The 21,056-nt window shown below is 41.0% G+C and overlaps 1 long non-coding RNA gene across 1 annotated transcript; it reads right to left on the reverse strand.

Annotated features, from left to right (window-relative positions):
- Positions 1-6,910: 6,910 nt before the first annotated feature.
- On the reverse strand, positions 6,911-21,049 carry LOC125939419 (uncharacterized). Its single transcript, XR_007463044.1, has 3 exons — positions 20,882-21,049; positions 19,167-19,377; positions 6,911-7,082 (listed from the first exon to the last, which is right to left on the reverse strand). It is a non-coding gene; the product is annotated as an uncharacterized LOC125939419 (long non-coding RNA).
- Between the last annotated feature and the right edge of the window lie 7 nt (positions 21,050-21,056).

Raw genomic sequence — 21,056 nt, forward strand, 5'->3', positions numbered from 1 at the left:
GAGGAGAAAACAGGCAACAACCTGTTTGGCCTCAGCCACAGCAACTTCTTACTTGACATGTCTCTGGAGGGAAGGGAAACAAGCAAAAATGAACTATTGGTACCTCAGCAAGATTAAAAAAGAAACCTGCACAGCGAAGGAAACAATCAATAAAAGATATATGCAAATGACATGTCAGATAAAGGGTTTCTGTTCTCTCCCTATCCCCCTCCCCTAAGTAGAAGCTGGGACAATCTCTCTACACCTTCACCCAGAGGCTTAGATTTTTCCCTATGCCAGAGTCCTAAGTAGGGGACCCCTGCCTAAGCTAACCTGACGAGCCCAGTAAGGGCCAGCCCTTCCCAGGCCTCTTATGGGGAGAAGGGCTTTAGGGATGATGTCCTGGACAGAGGGCCCCTGCCCTATTTATTGCAAGTAGAAACCAGTCTGCAGGTCCACATACAGGCTCTCCTACCTACGGTCCATGAATAGTTCCAGGTTTTGGGATTTAAGCAAGTTCTGAGGACTCAGGGACTGTGACCCAGGAAGCACCCAAACACCGACCCAAGCTGCAGACTCAAGAGACTGGCCTGCTTGTCCCGCTCTTGACTGATAGTGATGTCCAGAGAGAGCTTTGGGAGTGGGGGAGGGTAAAGACAGAACTATGAAGCCTGGAACTGCTCAGAACAGGAAATTCAATCTCCATAGCAACTTTTAAGAATGAGGTGTGAAGGGGTACATGGGTGGCTCAGTCAGGTAAGCGTCCAACTTTGGCTCAGGTCATGATCTCACGGTTCGAGCCCTGTGTGGGGCTCTGTGCTGAGCCTGGAACCTGCTTCAGATTCTGTGTCTCCGTCTCTCTCTGCCCCTCCCCTGCTCATACTCTTTGTCTCTCAAAAATAAATAAAACATTTAAAAATTAAAAAAAAAAAAAGAGCGAGGTATGAATCACCCAAAACTGTGAATCACCCAAAAGCCAACACTGATAGTCTGCTAACATTTTCTGTTAAAGAGCCAGATAGCAAATATTTAGAGCACTGCAGGCCATACGGTCTCAAGTCCTACGCATGTGCTCAATCCTGCTGTAGCATGAGAGCAATGCATAAACAAATGAGCCTGGCTATGTTCCAGTGACATTTATGGGCACTGAAATTAGAATTTTCAGGGTGCCTGACTGGCTCAGTCGGTGGAGCGTCCCACTCTCGGTTTCAGCTCAGGTCATGATCTCACGGTTGTGTGGGTTTGAACCCCAGGTCGGGCTCTGCACTGACAGCACCGCAGAGTCTGCTTGGGATTCTGTCTCCCTCTCTCTCTGCCCCTCCCTGACATGCACTGTCTCTGTCTCTCTCAAAATACATAAATAAACTTAAAAAAATTTTTAAGAGCTTTATCATTTTCACATGTCACAAAATACTGTAATTCCTTGGATTTTGCTCAACCATGTCTACGTCTTTAAGACGCAGAAACCATTCTTAGTTTGGAGACCATATAAAAACAAGCAATGTTTTTCCTGCCCTAAGGAATAGGGCGGCTAGTGTCCAGGTCACAGCAGAGTGGGGGTCCTTCAGGAACAGCGAAGGAGTGGTTTCCAGTCACTTGAGGACAACGCGATGTTCATTCGGGTCTGTTTTTAAACATTTAATGTACAACATCTAAAAATCAGTTCTCGCTGCCATCCTTTGGAAGACTTGCTCTAGCTTCTTTTCTACTAGATTTCCAGAACTCTCCTCATTGGCAGGAGGTTCACCGCCCTTGCCGGACCCAAGGAAATGGGATGACATTTTCAGGCTGGGTAACTGGAGAATCCGAGGCTGATGCCAAAATCTGCGGCAGCCCGCTCCACCCGTCCTGGGCGCTGGGGGCACCCGGATGTGGGCACAGCATCACAGGAGAAGAGACTTAGAATTAAAATCCCAGGAGAGATATGAAGGCGCCATCTCACTGGACTAGGGAGGGAAAATCCAATTCTGTTCCATTTGAGCCGAGGACTGTACAGTCCTTCCTACAAACGCAGGCAGCTCCAAGGGCTGTATCAGCACAGTCAGCAGCGGGATTCGGGAAGAACCTCAGCTGGGGGGCTTTGTCACTACCCGCCCCCACCCCAGGACCACTACCCATTTCACGGTTGGCCTCCTCTCGCCGGTTCTTCCCCAAGCAGATCAACCTGGGGGTGTGGGGGGAGCCAGGATCCCACATCCAGCCCGGCTCTGTCCAGGCAGCACGTCGGGGAACATTCCTCAGGACAGGCCTCCCAGAAGGACCCGAACCTCCATGAACACCCATCTGAGCCCCGGGGCGGGGGCTGCCCTGCGTGTTCTGCCCACTGGCAGCGTGGCTCTGGACAGCCCTGCAACCCGAGGCTCCGCCTGCATGTCAGGCCGTGGGCCTGCAGGGACCAGCAGGAAGAGGGCCACGTCCACAGGTGCGCATCACTAAGGAGCGCGTGGCCCCAGGGGAACCAAAGTGGCAGCGAAAAGGCTAGCTGAGGCTCCGGTCGGAATCGGGACGGTGAGAACAGCCAGGTGCGGGCGGAGTCGGTCCTGGGGCGACACAACAGCGCCCACCTGCCTGCTGGGCGGTCTCCTCACCTGTTGGCCAAGAACCGTATTGGGACTGGGGGTTCCAGGAAGATGGCGGCGTAGGAGGACGCTGGGCTCACCGCGCTATTGCTGATCACTTAGATTCCACCTACACCTGCCTAACTAACCCAGAAAACCACCAGAAGACTAGCAGAATGGAGTCTCCGGAGCCAGGCGCAGACGAGAGGCCCACGGAAGAGGGTAGGAAGGGCGGAGAGGCGGTGCGCGCTGCACGGACTGGTGGGAGGGAGCCGGGGCGGAGGGGCAGCCTGCCGGCCAAGCAGAGCCCCCGAGTCTGGCTGGCAAAAGCGGAGGGGCCGGAGGGACTGTGTTCCGACAGCAAGCGCGACTTAGCGTCTGGGAGTTCATAAGTTAACAGCTCTGCTCGGAAAGCGGGAAGGCTGGAGGACAACGTGAGGGAGAGTTGCTGAGCCCCCGGACTACAGAGCTCAGTTTGGCGGGGAACAAAGGCACTCGCCAGCGCCATCTCCCTCGCCCATCCCCCAGCCAAAATCCCAAAGGGAACCCATTCCTGCCAGGGAACTTGCTCGGTCCGCGCAAACACCCAAACACCCAACGCTGTGCTTCTGCAAAGCCACCCCTCCGGTGGCGGGTCTGACTCCCTCCCCCTGCGATAGGGCCCGTCCTGAAGTGGATCACCAAAGGAAAAGCGAGCTAAGCCTGCCCCTCCTGCCCCCGTGCACCTTCCTATCTACCCAAGCCTTCTGCAGAAGAAGTTCGCGCCCATGTCTCCATGGCATCGTGGGGCCAGCACTTCCAGGACCACCGGGAGGACCCTGCCAGGTGCTCCCACACTACAGCGGTGCACCGGCTGCATCCTGCTTGCTGATTTGGGGCCGTCACCGCTCTGAGAACAGATTAGCTGGAGTCTGAAATTTGTCTTCTTCGGTGTGGGAAGAGAGAGAACAAAGAAAGAAAATGGAAGCACGACTTAATCACAATTACTTGAATGTCGCTCCAAATGCAGAGGTCTTGAAATGTTCACTCCTGCATCCCAAGCTCTGGGAACAGGTGTTGAAGAAACACTTGTAAAAGAATGAATTGAAATAGGTCTGAAACAAATTGCTGGAAAGCATCTGCTTTCCAGACTAATATCTGCATTTCCCTCTTCTCATTAGCTTTATTTAAGAGAACCAGTGTTTCATACATTTAAATGTGCTCTCATTCTTAGGATTACAAAGATCCACAGCATACATTGTAAGTATGCTGTATTTTCCAAAATATTACATTTCCAGCATGTGGTATTTTTCTATATTTTCATTATGTTCTGTTTCAGTGTGATCAGCAGCAGAAACTTGAACAGAACATATTCCACGTATGTAATAAAGTTAAGCCCAAAAGATAAAAGTTTGAGGAAGTAGTAATACTTTATAGATTTTTCTTTCCCACACTAGAATATGAACTTCCTAACACATAAATTATGACATATTCTATTTTTAGAAGGGGAATAAAGAAATGTATTTCTAAGTGCCAATATAAACAAAAGAAATCCATAAAATCAAAGCTAAACAAATACTTACCAAAGCTCTGAGTTGAACTGTAAAAGTAATAAGGACAATTAAGAGAATTATTAGAAGGAAAATGAAAAAAAGCCTGTGACAGTTGTTAAAATCAAAAACAAACTGGCCAACCTTGAAAATTCCCTGTGCAGATAAAACCAGTTTAGTCACACAAGCAATTACTAGCTTGGCCTCCATCATTTCTTGCTTATGCCTCTGGGAATATAAGCAAAACGTAAACTGTTTCCCAAGGTTGATGTCAGGTAACCACTAACCAATTACCTATCATTTAAGAAAATTATAATATTATAACCAATCCCTGTGAAAAATAATCACTGCTTTCTCACTATGTAGGCTGCTTCATAGCAATGTACCCCTGAGCCTCATTCCACGCTTTCGTTTAAGTGCTTCTGGTTTGTAACATGTCTTTTTAACAAACTTTTACTAATTTCTACTGTGGTGATTCATTGGTTTTACTTTGGCTATTTCTTTCCATTTTTTTAAGGTTTATTTATTTTTGAGAGAGAGAGACAGAGCACGAGCAGGGAGGGGCAGAGAGAGAGGGAGACACAGAATCCAAAGTAGGCTCCAGGCTCTGAGCTGTCAGCACAGAGCCCAATGCAGGACTCGAACTCACGGACCGCAAGATAATGACCTGAGCCCAAGTCGGACGCTTAACTGACTGGGCCACCCAGGCGCCCCTACTTTGGCTATTTCTGAACTCTTGCCACAGTTAAAAAGGATGAGCTGAAGCTATATTTCATTAAGGATAAATCTAAAAACCATAAAGTTGAGTACAAAGTATATAGTTACCCCTATGAAGTATTCTTGCCAAAAACATTGAACCTAAATCAAATTCAGCCCTTCAAACTTAAAAGATATGTACAGAGTGAAATTATTTGTATAAACTTTGTAAAACATGTAAATTATACTATATGACATTTGTGGCTATGCACATATGTACTAAAAATATACAAACGTGCATGGGAATAATATCAAAATCAGGATAGGAGTTTACCTGAGAAGGAAAGAGGGAGTAACCATGAAGGAGCAGACAAAGGGATTTAATTGTATTTGTAATATTTATAACTTAAGCTGGATGTTAATTATTCCTAGTATTATTTTTTGTATGCCTGAAATATTTGTTTTACCCCAAAAGCCCCAAAAGGAAATGAATTTGATAATTTCAACAGATGGCAAATGAGCCATAGAATTACTTAACATCAATCAGGCTTCTATTTCTCCATCAAAGAGCATGACCTTGAAATTGGGAATGGTAAGACAAACATTAATATAAGGAAATTAAATATCAGATAGTAAAGGTATAACTATTTGCCTTGAATGAGTGCAAGTCTTCATACTGAGATAAAATCACTGGAAGGATCCTGAATGTCAGACAGATTGGCAAAGGGACCCCTGGAGGCCACTGTTAAGAAGTTTCACTGATGCGCGACTCAAAGGGGAGGAGCCAAGATAGCGGAACAGCATGGAAGCGTTTTGTGTATCTCACGTCCATGAAATACAGCCAGACCAACACTACACCATCCTACACACCTAGAAAAATGATTGGAAGATTAACACAACAATGTGCACAACCTGAACCACAGAATTCAGCAGGTACGTGACACAAAGAGCTGAACTTGGGGAGCAAGAAGCCGTGAAAGGTAGGGAACGCCTTTTGTGGGCAGAGAGAGGATGGAGACTGCAGAGGGGGGAGCATACAGGAAAAGCACCCCTTCCCAAAAGCAGCTGAAGAGAAAGTGGAAAATTGGAAACAGCTGCAGGGACTAAAAGGGAGAAAGGAGAAAGGAGAGGGTTTAAATTCCATTAAGACCGTAAACAAGGGGAGCGCAAAGGCTGCAACTCCGCAGCTCCATACCTGGCAGTGCTCTGGTGGGAAAGGTGAATCCCCAGGAACAGAGTGGGGTCCGGGAGGTTCTCGGGCCACATGGGGAAAAGCGGTTCCACTGCTGGAAGGACATTTGGTAGAGACTGTTGAAGCCACCTGGTCCCAGCAGACCTCACAAGGCGGCCATATTCACTGGTGTTGGGGCAAGGTTGTTGAGGGTGAAGCCTGGTGCCAGATGTGTGTGGTGATTTTCCATAATCCCTGAAACACTGCTGCTACACTGTCTTGTGATCTTTTTCTGGGGCAGGCTGGCACCTGGCCACAGTCTTGGGGCACCAGCAACAACAGGGTCCAGCAGGTGTACCTGGGTGCAGCTAACATTCAGCCATTGCTCAGTGAGACCCTCCCGCTGAGGGGCAGAACAGATCAAATCCACAGTCCTTTGGAAATAAGGGGCTGGGGAAAACAGCCACATCTGAGACAAAACTTGGGAGAGAGGTACTGCCTGGGGCCTGGTCACGGAGAGTGAAAAAGCGGGGAGTGGACGAGAGCTGAAGACAGAGTACCGGTGTGCCATTGCTGATGCGGGAGAACAGACTGGGTAGCTGGGTGGCGCCATTTTCACCGCTCCCACGCGTGCGCATATGCACCTACCAGCCCCTCAACAATCCACCCCGGTAGGCTAGCAGTGCCATCTAGTGGAGAGCAGAACTGTTACACCGAGCCCCACCCAACTGGGCCAACTTCACTCTTCAAAAACACAAACCTCACCGCCAGCTTAATTTATGGACTATAAAGAACTACATGGACTGACCTCTAGGGGAAAACAAAGCAATTTCAGTCCTACTTCAATCTGTTAGCAGGTTCATCTATTCAATTTTTTTCTTTTTTTTTCTTTTTCATTTTTCTCTTTTACAATTCTTTTCTTTTTCATGAATACAGAAAGAGAAAAAACTCATTTTTATTTTCAATTCTTATTAAAAATATGTCTTTAATTTTTATTACTGTATTTTTTACTTTTGTGTAAATTTTTTCAAATTCTACTTAACTTCCATCATTTTTTTATTCTACTTCAGTGTACTCACCTTTCCAAATTTTCAAACAATTCTTTTTTCTTTCTTTTCCTTTTTTCTTTTTTTCATTTCTTTTCTTTTCCTTGAATGCAGAAAGAGAAAAACTTCATTTTTACTTTCAATTTCTTTTCAAAATATTTTTATTTAATTTTTATTACTATATTTTTTGCTTTTATGTAATTTTTTTCAAATTCTATCATACTCCCATCATTTTATTTGTCTACTACAGTGTATTCACTTTTTCAAATTTTCAAACGTTTTCTTTTCTTTTTTCTTTTTTTATCTTTTTTCTCTTTTTCATTTCTTTTCTTTCTTCTTACATACAGAAAACGAAAAAATTCATATTTCGCTTTAATTTTTATTAAAAAATATTTCTATAATTTTTTTCTACTATATTCTGTACTTTTGTGTATATTTTTTCAAATTCCATTTTACCCACATCATTTTAGTCTACTTTAGTGTATTAATTTTTTCAAATTTTCAAATGATTTCCTTCACCCCCCCTTTTTTTTTTCATTTCTCTAATCTGTCAAACCATTTTCAACACCCAGACCAAAACACACCTAGGATCTAGCATCATCTATTCAATTTTTGTCTGTTTTTAATTTTTAATTTTTAATTTTAATATTTTTTTTAATTTTAAAATTTTTAATTTCAATTTTTCTACCTCATTAATTCCTTTTCTCCCTTCAAAATGACAAAACTAAGGAATTCACCCCAAAAGAAAGAGCACAAAGAAACAACAGCCAGGGATTTAACCAACAAAGATACAAGCAAGATGTCTGAACCAGAATTTAGAATCATGATAATAAGAATACTAGCTGGAGTCGAAAATAGATTAGAATCCCTTTCTGCAGAGATAAAAGAAGTAAAAAATAGCCAGAATGAAATGAAAAATGTTATAACTCAGCTGCAATCACGGATGGATGCAGCAGTGGCAAGGATGGACAAGGCAGAACAGAGAATCAGCAATATAGTGGACAAACTTATAGAGAATAACAAAGCAGAAAAAAAGAGGGAGATTAAGGCAAAAGAGCACGATTTAAGAATTAGAGAAATCAGTGATTCATTAAAAAGGAACAACATCCCAGAGGAGGTCCCAGAGGAGGAAGAGAAGAGAAACAGGGGTAGAAGGATTATGTGAGCAAATCATAGCAGAAAACTTTCCTAACCTCAGGAAAGACACAGACATCAAAATCCAGGAAACACAGAGGACTCCCATTAGATTCAACAAAAACCGACCATCAACAAGGCATATCATAGTCAAATTCACAAAATACTCAGGCAAAGAGAGAATCATGAAAGCAGCAAGGGAAAAAAAGTCCCTAACCTACAAGGGAAGACAGATCAGGTTTGCAGCAGACCTACCCACAGAAACTTGGCAGTCCAGAAAGGAGTGGCAGGATATATTCAGTGTGCTGAATCAGAAAAATATGCAGCCAAGGATTCTTTATTCAGCAAGGTTGTCATGCAAAATATAAAGAGTGATAAAAAGTTTCCCAGACAAACAAAAATTAAAGGAGTTTGTGACCACCAAACCAGCCCTGCAAGAAATTTTGAAGGGGACTCTCTGAGGGGAGAAAACATGAAAATATATATATATAAATAAATAAATACCAAAAGCAACGAAAGATTAGAAAGGACCAGAGAACACCACCAGAAACTCCAAATCTACAAGTATCATAATGGCAATAAATTCATATCTTTCAGTACTCACTCCAAACATCAATGGACTCAATTTGACAATAAACTTCATATATTGAAAAAAATAAAAATAAAAAAAATAAACATCAATGGACTCAATGCTCCAATCAAAAGATATAGGGTAACAGAATGGATAAGAAAACAAGATCCATCTGTATGCTGATTACAAGAGACCAACTTTAGACCTAAAGACACCTACAGATTGAAAATAAGGGGATGGAGAACCATCTATCATGTTAATGGTCAACAAAAGAAAGCCACAGTAGCCATACTTATATCAGACAGTCTAGACTTTAAAATAAAGACTGTATCAAGAGATGCAGAAGGGCATTATATCATAATCAAGGGGTCTATCCACCAAGAAGACCTAACAATTACAAACATTTATGCACCTAATGTGGCAGTTCCCAAATATATAAATCAATTTATCACAAACATAAAGAAACTCATCATAGTTGCCATTTGCAACTACGTGCATGGAACTGGAGGGTGTTATGCTAAGTGAAATTAGTCAGTCAGAGAAAGACAAAAATCATGTGACTTTACTCACATGAGGACTTTAAGAGACAAAACAGATGAACATACAGGAAGGGAAACAAAAGTAATATAAAAACAGGGAGGGGACAAAACATAAGAGACTCATAAATATGGAGAACAAACTGAGGGTTGCTGAAGGGGTGGTGGCAGGGGGGATGGGCTAAATGGGTAAGGGGCATTAAGGAATCTACTCCTGAAATAATTGCTTCACTATATGCTAACTAATTTGGATGTAAATTTTAAAAAATAAAAAAGAAAATTAAAAAAAAATAAGTTTCACTGATATGCAAGACTGGCAAATATCCAAATTTTCAAAAAGTAAAAAAGGTGGACTGTGGAATTAACAGGCTGAAAAGTTTGAAATGAATCCCTGACAAAGTTGTCCTAATTATTTCAGATCATTTATGATCAGTTGGGTTAACCAAGAACAGATAGTGTATATAAACTCTATTTCAATTGCACTATGTTATTAGAGTCCTGTACTAAGGGTCTGCTGTAGAAGTAAAGTATCTTCACATCAGCAAAGGCCATGGCAAATGTACCCTGCTAATATATGTGAATTGGACGTTTAGGACTCTTAAGTAGATTACTATTGGGAAGAATGGACATTCAGCCTGGAGGTTAATAGGACTCTTAACTATATTACTATCATTAGGAAGAATAGACACTCAGCCTGGAGGTTAATAGGACTGTTAAGTAGATTACTATCATTAGGAAGAATGGACACTCAGCCTGGAGGTTAGTAGTACTGTTAACTAGATTACTATCATCAGGAAGAATGGACACTCAGCCTGGAGGTTAACAGGACTGTTAAGTAGATTACTATCATCAGGAAGAATGGACACTCAGCCTAGAGTTAAACAGGACTCTTTTTTTTTTTTTTAAACAGGACTCTTAACTAGATTACTATCATCAAGAAGAATGGACACTCAGCCTGGAGGTTAATAGGACTGTTAAGTAGATTACTATCATTAGGAAGATTGGACACTCAGCCTGGAGGTTAATAGGACTCTTAACTAGATTACTATCATCAGGAAGAATGGACACTCAGCCTGGAGGTTAATAGGACTCTTAAATAGATTACTATAGGGAAGAATGGACACTCAGCCTGGAGGTTAAGTGACCATACAGAGCATCTTTCCTGCACCTCTTACTCAGTACCTTTGTACAGAAGGCCCTGAACTCAATTACAGAATTAGGGACTTCGTCTCTTTAGGAATAAGTCTAATCAAACTCAATTTCCTTTAGAGAAAGAGGATAAAATGTTACTAAATTGGAGGAATCAAGGAAATATTTTTGTATAATGATCTTTATTTAGCAATTATTATGCGCCAGGCATTTTCCTATACAATATATTGCATTTTCATCCTCACAATGAACTTGTGAGTGAAGGGTTCATTGTCACTATTTTATTTTTTTTTAATTTTTTTTTAACGTTTATTTATTTTTGAGACAGAGAGAGACAGAGCATGAATGGGGGAGGGGCAGAGAGAGAGGGAGACACAGAATCGGAAGCAGGCTCCAGGCTCTGAGCCATCGGCCCAGAGCCCGACGCGGGGTTCGAACTCACGGACTGTGAGATCATGACCTGAGCTGAAGTCGGACGCTTAACCGACTGAGCTACCCAGGCGCCCCTGTCACTATTTTATAGTTGCAGTAATTGCAATGCTAAGGAGTTAAGTGGCTTGCCAAAAATATCAAGCTAGTGAGTAGCAAAGCCATTAATCAGGTCTTCTAAGATGGTACCATTTCTACAATTTCACTTTATAACCAATATGTCAATTGTTTCTAACCTCCTTTGGCTTTAAATAAACAGACGGTCTGATTGGGCAGGAGAGGCTGTGTTTACATTCAAAATAACCCAGGTTTGAGATCCAAGACTCTGGAGTCATGAGTTTCTTTTCTCTTCTTTATCCTCCTTTGTAGTTTTAAACAAATTGTTGATCTCTTGGGCTTCAGTTTTCTTTTTCTTTTTTTTTATTTTTTTAATGTTTTATTTTACTTTTCAGAGAGAGAGAGAGAGAGAGGGTGCAAGCAGGGGAGGGGCAGACACAGGGAGACACAGAATCCAAAGCAGATTCCAGGCTCTGAGCTGTCAGCACAGACCCTGATGCGGGGCCCAAACTCACAAACAGCAAGATCATGACCTGAGCCAAAGTCAGACACTTAACTGACTGAGCCACCCAGGCGACCCTGGCCTCAGTTTTCTTAAGTGTGAAATGAAGGCATTGTACCCAGTGATCACTATGATATCATCCAGGCTTGCAAATCTATTATCCTAATCATGAAATTTGAGGCCAGACAATGTGTTAAATTATTTCAATATAGTATCTCAGTTAATCACCACAACAACTCCAAAAACTAGGTACTTACACTGGATCTATTTTGCAGATGAGGAAACTGAGGCATGAGGTATAATTGGTTGGGATGTCACACACACATACCAAGTGGATTAACCTGAATTCAATCCCATAATTAAATAAATTTGATTTCATTTTAATATGCTTTAAATGAAGCTAACTGTAACCATTCACAAAGATATGCAATCATTCACCCCACCAAAAGGAACCAAGACTCTTGGAGTAATGACTGATACCTTGGAGAAATGAAGCAGGAAATATACAAAATAAGCCTGAAGTATCTTGTCCTGCCAGAAAGTAAAAAAATTATCAAAGACTCTTAGAGTTAAATGAAAAGGACACAGGAGACAAAATAAAGGCACTCCCACCTGCCAAAGATGGAATGATCTGAACATCAAAAATAAAGACTGCAAATGATTAAAACTCCTTCAGTATTTTTTTTAAAAATTGATGCATTTGTGGCAGGGTGTCAAGATGGCAGAACAGCATGGAAGTTCCTTTTGCATCTCTCATCCCTGAAATGCAGCCAGATCAACACTAAACTATCCTGCACGTAGAAAACTGATATGGAGATTAACACAACAATCTGTATAACCTGAACCACAGAATTTAGCAGGTACACAGTGTGGAGAGGTGAACTAGGGGAGAGAAAAGCCGCAGAGGGTAGGGAGCTGTTTTTGCTTGTGAAGAGAGGACACAGACTAGGGGGAGAATACAGGAAAAGCACCCCCCCCCAAAGTAGCTGGAGAGAAAATGGAAAAGTAGAAACAGCTGCAGGGAATGAACTAAAAAGGGAGAAAGGAGAAAGGAGAGGGTTTAAATTCCATTAAGACTCTATAAACAGGGGAAGCACAGAGTCTGAAATTCTGACGCTCGATACCTGGCAGTGCTCTGGTGGGAAGGGTGGATCCCCAGGAACAGAGTGCTATCAGAGAGGTCCTCAGGCCACAGGGGGGGAGGTGGTTCCACTGCTGGAAGGACACCTGGTAGAGGCTGTGTGGCCTCCCCATAGCCAAAGGCCCCAGTGGACCCCAGAGAACAACCATGTTCACTGGTGCTGGAACAAAGATGTTAAGGGGAAGGCTGGTGCCAGATGTATGTTGTGATTTTCCACAATCCCTGAAACACTGCTGCTACACAATTGCATGATCTTTTTCTGGGGGTGGGGGGGGCTGACACCTGGCTTCAGTCTCTGGGCAACATCAGCACGATGGTCCTGCAAACGTTCCTGGGTATGGGCGGGCACCCAGCCATTGTTCAGTGAGACCCTCCCACAGAGGGTCAGAATGGGTCAAAGCTGCAGTCCCTCAGAAGTGAGGGGTTGGGAACCAGCCCATCTGAGATAAAACTCAGGATGGAGGTGCCACCTGGCAACCTGATGGATTGGTCACTGACAGTGTAAAAGCAGAGTAGACAGAAACCAGACACAAAGGAGGGGTGCGCGATTGCTGATCGGAGAGAACACAGTTCCGATACTAGAGACTGGGTAGCTGGGTGACGCCATTTTCATCCCTCCTGCACATGCACATACGCACCTACAAGCACCACAACAATCCACCGCAGTAAGCTAAGCAGTGCCATCTAGTGGAGAATGGAGCTGTTACAGTAAACCCTGCCATACTGGGCCAACAGTCCTCTTGGGGAACACCACAAGTCTCTCCACCTGCTTACTTTACAGACTATAAATTGCTTCATAGTTTGACAACTAGGGAAAACAGGATGTAATCTCAATCATCTTTTAGTCTGTTCACTGGTCCATCTATTCACTTGTGTTTCCTTTTTCTTTTCCTTTCTTATTCTTGATTATAGAAAAAGAACAAATTTATTTTTATTTTTATTTAATAAAAAAGATTTTTCTTTCATTTTTTACCATATTTTTTCACCTTTTTCTAAGCTTTTAAAATTTTATTCTACTTTTATGATTTCATTTTATTCTAATTATAGTATTCATTTTTTCCAATTTTCAAATGTTTTCCCTTTTTTTCTTTTCCTTTCTTTCCCTTTTTTCTCTATTGTAACAAGCTTCTTTCAACAACCAGACCCAAACACACCTACGATCTAGCATCATTTATTTCATTTTTTTGTGTTGTTTTTAATTTTTTAATTTTTTTTTACTTTAGTAATTCCTTTTCTTCTTTCAAAATGATGAAACGAAGGAATCCACCACAAAAGAAAGAACAGAAAGAAGTGACAGCCAGGGACTCACCACAGACAGCAGCAAGATGTTCTGAATCAGAATTTAGAATCACAAACTAGCTAGAGTTGAAAATAGATTAGAATTCCTTTCTGCAGAGATAAAAGAAGTAAAAGCTAGTCAGGATGAAATTAAAAATACTATAACTGAGCTGCAATCTCGAATGGATGCCACAGCAGAAAGGATGGATGAGGCAGAGCAGCAAATCAGTGATATAGAGCACTAACTTATGGAGAATAATGAAGCAGAAAAACAGAGGGAGACTAAGGCAAAAGAGCATGATATAAGAATTAGAGAAATCAGTGACTCATTAAAAAGGAACAACATCAGAATCATAGGAGTCCCAGATGATGAAGAGAGAGAAAAGGTATAGAAGGTTTATGTGGGCATACATAGCAAAAAACTTTCCTAACCTGAGGAAAGACACAGACATCAAAATCCAGGAATCACAGAGAATTCCCATTAGATTTAACAAAAAAAAAAAAAAAAAAAAAAAACCCAACCATCAACAAGGCATATCACAGTAAAATTCACAAAATACTCAGGTAAGGGAAGAATCATGAAAGCAGCCAAGGGGAAAAGAGTCCTTAACTTACAAGGGAAGACAGATCAGGTTTGCAGCAGACCTATCCACAGAAACTTGGCTGGCAAGAAAGGAGTGGCAGGATATAGTCAATGTGCTGAATCAGAAAAATATGCAGCCAAGAATTCTTTATCCAGCAAGCCTGTCATTCAAAATAGAAGGAGAGATAAAAAGTTTCAAATACAAACAAAAATTAGTAGTTTGTGACCACTAAACCAGCCCTGCAAGAAATTTTAAGGGGGACTCTCTGAGAGGAGAAAATACACAAAGAAAAAAAAAGCAACAAAGCCTAGAAAGGACCAGAAAACACCACCAAAAACTCAAACTCTACAGGCAACATAATGGCAATAAATTCATATTTTTCAGTACTCACTCTAAATGTCAATGTACTAAATGCTCCAATCAAGACATATGGTAACAGAATGGGTAAGAAAACAAGATCCACCTATATTCTGTTTACAAGAGACTTATTTTAGACCTAAAGACACCTTCAGATTGAAAGTAATAGGATGAAGAACCATCTATCATGCTAATGGTCACCAAAAGAAAGTTGGCATAGTCATACTTATGTCAGACAGCCTAGATTTTAAAATAAAGACTGTAACAAGAGATGAAGAAGGGCACTGTATCGTAATTAAGAGGTCTATCCACCAAGATTTAACAATTGTAAACATTTATGCTCCAAAAGTGGGAGTACCCAAATATATAAATCAATTAATAACAAACATAAAGAAACTCATCGATAATAATACCATAATCATAGGGGACTTCAACACCCACTTACAACAATGGACAGATCATCTAAACAGAATACCAACAAGGAAACAATGGCTTTGAATGACACTCTGAACCAGATGGACTTCACAGATATATTCAGAACATTTCATCCTAAAGCAGCAGAGTACACATTCTTCTCCAGTGCACAAGGAACATTCTCCACAATAGATCACATACTGGGACATAAATCAGCCCTCAACAAGTACAAAAAGATCAAGATCATACCATGCATATTTTCAGACCACAACGTTATGAAAATCAAAATCAACCACAAGAAAAAAATTGGAAAGGTAACAAATACTTGGAGACTAAAGACCATCCTACTAAAGAATGAATGGGCTATCCACAAAGTTAAAGAGGAAATTTATGGGGCGCCTGGCTGGCTCAGTTGGTTAAGTGTCCGACTTCAGCTCAGGTCACAATCTCATGGTCCGTGAGTTCGAGCCCCGCGTTGGGCTCTGGACTGATGGCTCAGAGCCTGGAGCCTGCTTCCGATTCTGTGTCTCCCTCTCTCTCTGCCCCTTCCCCGTTCATGCTCTGTCTCTCTCTGTCTCAAAAATAAATAAACGTTAAAAAAAAATTTTAAAGGTCATGGAATCCAATGAAAATGATAACACCACAACACAAAACTTCCTGGACACAGGAAAGGTGCTCATAAGAGGAAAGTATATAGCAATCCAGGCCTTCCTAAAGAAGGAATAAAGATCTTGGATACACAACCTAACCTTATGCCTTAAAGAGCTGGAAAAAAAAACAGCAAACAAACTCCAAAACCGTCAGAAGACAAGAAATAATAAAGATTAGAGAAGAAATCAATGCTACTGAAACAAACAAAAAAAAAAACCAGTATAACAGATCAATGAAACCAGAAGCTGGTTTTTTTAAAGAATTAACAAAATTGATAAACCCCTAGCCAGTTTGATCAAAAAGAAAAGGGAAAGGACCCAAATAAAATCAAGAATGAAAGAAGAGAGATCACAACCAACACAGCAGAAATACAAACAATAATAAGAGAATATTATGAGCAATTATACGCCAATAAAATGGGCAATCTGGAAGAAATGGAAAAATTCCTAGAAACATACAAACTACCAAAACTGAAACAAGAAGAAATAGGAAATGTGAACAGACCCATAACCAGTAAAGAAATTAAATTAGTAATCAAAAATCTCCCAACAAACAAGAGTCCAGGGTTGGATGGCTTTCCAGGGGAATTCTACCAAACATTTAAATAGTTAACACCTATTTTTCTGAAGCTATTCCAAAAAATAGAAATGGAAGGAAAACTTCCAAACTCATTCTACAAAGCCAGCATTATCTTGATTCCAAAACTATACAAACACCCCACTAAAAAGAACTACAGACCAATTTCCGTGATGAATATGGATGCAAAAATCCTAAACAAGATACTAGCCAACCAGATCCAACAATACATTAAAAGAATTATTCACCACGACCAAGTGGGATTTATATCTGGGATGCAGGGCTGGTTCAATACCCCCAAAACAATTAATGTGATATATGACATCAATAAAAGAAAGGACAAGAACCACATGATCCTCTCAACAGATGCAGAGAAAGCATTGGACAAAATATAGCATCCTTTCTTGATAAAAAAAATACCCTCAAGAAAGTAGAGATAGAAGAATCATACCTCAAGATCATAAAAGCCATATATGAAAGACCCAACACTAATATCATCCTCAGTGGGGAAAAACTGAGAGCTTCCCCCTAAGATCAGGAACATGACAAGCCTGTCCACTCTCACCACTGTTATTCAACACAGTATTGGAAGTCTTAGCCTAAGCAATCAGAAAACACAAAGGAATAAAAGACATCCAAATTGGCCAGCAGGAAGTCAAACTTTCACTCTTTGCAGATGACATGATACTCTATATGGAAAACCCAAAAGATTCCACGAAAAACTGCTAGAAGTAATCCATGAATTCAGCAAAGTCGCAGGATACAAAATCAAGGCACAGAAATCAGTTGCATTCCTATACACCAATAATGAAGCAACAGAAATGACAATCAAGGAATTGATCTCATTTACAATTGCACCAAAAATCATAAAATCCCTAGGAATAAACCTAACCAAAGGGGTGAAAAGCTGTACACTGAAAACTATAGAAAGCTTATGAAAGAAATTGAAGAAGACACAAAAAAATGGAAAAACATTCCACGCTCATGGATTTGAAGAACAAATGTTAAACTGTCAATACTACCCAAAGCAATCTACATATTCAATGAAATCCCTATCAAAATAACACCAGCATTGTTCACAGAACTAAACCAAACAATCCTAAAATTTGTATGGAACCACAAAAGACCCTGAATAGCCAAAGCAATCTTGAAAAAGAAAACCAAAGCAGGAGGCATCACAATCCCAGACTTCAAGCTATACTACAAAGCTGTAATCATCAAGACATTGTGGCACTAGCACAAAAACAGACACTCAGATCAACGGAACAGAATAGAGAACCCAGAAATGGACCCACAAATGTATGGCTAACTAATCTCTGACAAAGCAGGAAAGAATACCCAGTGGAATAAAGACAGTTTCTTCTACAGATGGTGCTGGGAAAACTGGACAGCCACGTGCAGAAAAATGAACCTGGACCACTTTCTTAAACCATACACAAAAATAAACTCAAAATGGATCAAAGTCCTATACATAAGACAGAAAGCTATCAAAATCTGGAGAAGAAAGCAGGCAAAAACATCTTTGAGCTCGATCGCAGCAACTTCTTACTCAACACGTCTCTGGAGGCAAGGGTAACAAAAGCAAAAATGAACTATTGGGACCTCATCAAAATAAAAAGCTTCTCCACATCGAAGGAAACAATCAGCAAAACTAAAAGGCAACCAATGGAATGGGTGAAGATATTTGCATATGACATATCAGATAAAGGGTTAGTATTCAAAATCTGTAAAGAACATCTCAAACTCAACACCCATAAAATAAATAATCCAGTGAAGAAATGGGCAAAAGACATGAATAGACACTTCTCCAAAGAAGACATCCAGATGGCTAACAGACACATGAAAAAATGCTCAACATCACTCATCATCAGGCAAATACAAATCAAAACCACAATGAGATACCACCTGACACCTGTCAGAATGACTAATATTAACAACTCAGGCAACAACACATGTTGGCAAGGATGTGGAGAAAGAGGATCTCTTTTGCACTGCTGGTGGGGACACAAACTGGTGCAGCCACTCTGGAAAACAGTATGAAGTTTCCTCAAAAAACTAAAAATAGAACTGCCTTAGGTAGTTCTATTGCAATTGCACTCCTAGGCATTTATCCACGGGATACAGGTGTGCTGATTCGAAGGGGCACATGCACCGCAATGTTTGTAGCAGCACTATCGACAATAGCCAAAGTATGGAAGGAGCCCAAATGTCCATCAACTGATGATGGATAAGGAAGATGTGGTATATATGTACAACGGAGTATTACTAAGCAATCAAAAAGAATGAAATCCTGCCATTGGCAACTGCGTGGACGGAACTAGAGTGTATTATGCTAAGCGAAATTAGAGAAAGACAAATATCATATGAATTCACTCATATGAGGACTTTAAGACACAGAACAGATGAACACAAGGGAAGGGAAGCAAAAATAATATAAAAACAGGGAGGGGGACAAAACATAAGAGACTCTTAAATACAGAGAACAAACTGAGGGCTGCTGGAGGGGTTGTGGGAGGGGGGATGGGCTAAATGGGTAAGGGACATTAAGGAAGACACTTGTTGGGATGAGCACTGGGTGTTATACATAGGGGATGAATCACTGAAATCTACTCCTGAATCCATTATTGCACTATATGCTAACTAACCTGGATGTAAATAATTAACTAATTAATTATGAAGAAAAAAAGAAGAGAAAAAAACCAATGCATTTGTAATGATATTCAAAAAGAGAGAACCAAAAAAAAGTAGTTATCAATTGCTGCATAAAGTACCCCCAAAATTCAGAATCAAACATCAAATGTTTATTACCTCACACAGTTTCTGCAGATCAGGAATCTGACAGCAGCTCAGCTGTTGGCTTTGGGTCTGTGACCTGGGCTGTAGTCATCTGATGGCTAGACTGGGGGCTGGAGGATGCACTTCTAAACTCATTCAAATGGCTGTTGGCGGGGGTTTCATTTCCTCACGATGTGGGCCACTCCTCACAATGTGACAGCTGGCCTCCCTCAGAGTGAGTGATCTGAGAAAGAGGGAGAGAGAGATCAAGTTGGAAGCCACAGTCTCTTTTATAACTTAACAAAACATTAGAAGCAACATAACATCACTTCTGCCATATTCAACTGGTAACACAAACCAGTTCTGGTACAATAGGCACGGGAGCTACACAGGAAAAGAATCCTGGAAAGGTTCACTGATAGCCATTTCAAAGGATGGCCAACACATGGTCATGGCACCTAGGGCAAACAACTATTTACTCTGAATACTAGCAGTTAAATTAAAAAGAAAGTATTTATTTTTATTCCTGTATGGTTATTTCAGAATAATCAAATCACCCTGAATTGATAGGCTAATGAGAGAAAATCCTTCTTTTTAAAGAAATTTCTGTTCATAAATGTTGACAAGACCTCTGGACTTAGAAAAATCACAATTCTGCAACCCCTGATGAAATGGTTGATTTAGGAAAAGATCGGTAGTTGAAACCACCAAACGAAAGATTGATAGGGAACTACACATGGACAGACACAACAATCAAGAGCTGCACTCAGTGAACAATCTTAGCATCACAGAGTGTGGAACAAGTCGGACATTATACACCTCCCAATATAAAGCAAAAAGAAGTACATAGCCCCACCTAAAAATAATTCTTACCCATAAAAGTAAACCAAACTTGAACCAAACTTTTAGAGCTAACAGGAAATACAAGGCTAGAGTAATAAATGAAGATACAAATAGACAAAACCAGCAGCATGTGAAACATTTAGGACAAATACCCAATTTGTTCAGGGGGCGTGGAATAGAAAATGGAAGAAGGTACTATTCTAGATCTAAATTAAAAGAAAATTAAAAGAACCAAAAAAAAAAAAAAAAAAAAAGCATGTAGACTTTGGATCTTGATTAAAAAATAAGCATGCTTTACGTATTTGGACAAGTTTAGCATGGACTCAGTATTAAATGGAAACCAGGAACTTGTTAGGTGGGATAATGGCATTGTAGTTGTCAGAAAATGTCCATATTTTTTAAGAAATGCATTCTGAAAGAGAGGGAAACAAACCATAAGAGACTCTTAACCACAGAAAACAAAGAGTTGACGGAGGGAGGTGGGGGATGGGCTAGATGGAGATGGGCATTAAGAAGGGCACTTGTGATGAGCACTGGGTGTGTATGTAAGTGATTAATCACTGAATTCTACTCCTGAAACCAATACTACACTGTATATTAACTAACTAGAATTTTAAAATTTGGGGGAGAAATGTATTCTGAAAAGCACAAAATTGAAAAAGCATCTTTGGGTTTTGCTTTAAAATATTTTCGCATGGAAAACGGCAGGGAAACAGACCAAACCAGAATCCGAATCTTATTATTAAGTCTGAGTGATGAGCCCATTCGGGTTCATTAGTCTTCTCCCAACCTTCTCCAAACTTCCAACTAGGCTTAAATTTTCACAAGGAAGTTTTTAAGTTTTGAAAAAGGGCATTCCATTATTTATCTCGTGATCTGGGTTCCTAATTAAGTGACTTTTTCACCTATTTCTGTCTCCAAATTCCTGCGAAATCACCGCTGTGCGGACGCGCCGGCCACCGCCCAGGTCGCCGCCTCTGAACGCGCGAGGCTCGGGGACGCATGCGCGAGGGGCCCCGCGGGACTCGGAGCCGACTTCCCACCAGCGAGTGGCGCTTCCTAGAAAGTCGCCGGAAGTGG

Source organism: Panthera uncia, assembly GCF_023721935.1.
Source record: "Panthera uncia isolate 11264 chromosome B2 unlocalized genomic scaffold, Puncia_PCG_1.0 HiC_scaffold_25, whole genome shotgun sequence".
Classification (NCBI taxonomy): Eukaryota; Metazoa; Chordata; class Mammalia; order Carnivora; family Felidae; genus Panthera; species Panthera uncia.